At 47.1% G+C, this 1,447-nt stretch overlaps 1 protein-coding gene across 1 annotated transcript in view; it reads left to right on the top strand.

Annotated features, from left to right (window-relative positions):
- The window catches only part of TPM3 (tropomyosin 3), a 40,548-nt gene that overhangs the window by 16,109 nt on the left and 22,992 nt on the right, over positions 1-1,447 (top strand). The gene's annotated exons all lie outside the window — the stretch shown is intronic.

Raw genomic sequence — 1,447 nt, 5'->3', positions numbered from 1 at the left:
AAAAAAAAAAGATTCTGTCTCAAAGTAAAGAAGGATTGAAAAAAACAAAAGAAGTTCTGATCAAGATTTCTTATAGACCTACTTTATTTATTTATTTATTTATTTATTTTTATTAAATCATAGCTGTGTACATTAATGCAATCATGGGGTACCAAAGTCTCACTTTGTTGCCCTTGGTAGAGTGCCGTGGTGTCACACAGCTCACAGCAACCTTCAACTCCTGAGCTTAAGTGATTCTCTTGCCTCAGCCTCCCTTGTAGCTGGGACTACAGGTGCTCGCCACAACGCCCAGCTATTTTTTGGTTGCAGTTTGGCTGGGGTCACGTTTGAACCCACCACCCTGGGTATATGGAGCCAGTGCCCTACTCACTGAGCCACAGGCACCGCCCTTATAGGATCTTCTTTCCTTCAGTTCTGTGTATTTTTTTTTTTTTTTTTTTTGAGACAGTCTCACTCTTGTCACCCTTAGTAGAGTGCTGTGGCTCACAGCAACCTCAAGCATCTTGGGCTTGAGCGATTCCCTTGCTTCAGCCTCCTAGTGGCTGGGACTACAGGCGCCTGCCACAGTGCCCAGCCGTTTTTTTGTTATTGTTGTCTTTGTTGTTCAGCAGACTCTGGCTGGGTTCAAACCAACTAGCCCTGGTGCATGTGGCCAGTCTGCCCTAACCACTGAGCTATGGGTACTGAGCCTCTTGTCTCAGCCTCCACAGTAGCTGGGACCACGGGGACCTGCCATGACACCCAGCTGGTTTTTCTATTTTTAGTAGAAATGGGGTCTTGCTCTTGCTCAGGCTGGTGGTCTTGAACTCCTGAGCCCAAGCAATCCACCTGTCTCAGCCTCCCAGAGTGTTTACAGGCATGAGCTGCTGTGGCCCTTTTCTAATTGGTATTTCTCTACAAATTGACCTAATGAACCTTACAATGGGATCACCAATATGGCTTCCACTTTGTGGATCATAAACTTCCATTTATGAGATCATTTCTCCTAAAGCAGAGGTTCCCAAAGGGAGGTCCCAGACCAGCAGCATCCACATCACTTGGGAACTTGGTAGAAATTCAGATTCTTAGCTCCTACCTTCATCCTACTGAATCAGAAAATCTAAAAGTAGAGTCTAGCAATCTCTATTTTAGAATAATAAACCTTCTCAGGCCTGGCTACACTATTAAAATCATGGCTGGGGTGGTGGTGGTGGGGAGGGCATTACTGGGAGGTTAAAAACCGTGAGCTTTGGCTTGGTGCCTGTAGCTCAAGCAGCTAAGGCACCGGCCACATACACTGAGCTGACGGGTTTGAATCCAGCCGTGGCCCACCAAACATCAATGACAAGTGCAACCAAAAAAATGGCCGGGCGTTGTGGCGGGCGCCCATGGTCCCAGCTACTTGGGAGGCTGAGGCAAGAGAATCACTTAAGCCCAAGAATATGAGGTTGCTCTGAGCTGCGATGCC

Source organism: Otolemur garnettii, unplaced genomic scaffold (genome assembly GCF_000181295.1).
Source record: "Otolemur garnettii isolate 467f Iridium unplaced genomic scaffold, OtoGar3 scaffold00244, whole genome shotgun sequence".
NCBI lineage: Eukaryota > Metazoa > Chordata > Mammalia > Primates > Galagidae > Otolemur > Otolemur garnettii.
This window is presented reverse-complemented; position numbering and strand designations above follow the sequence as displayed.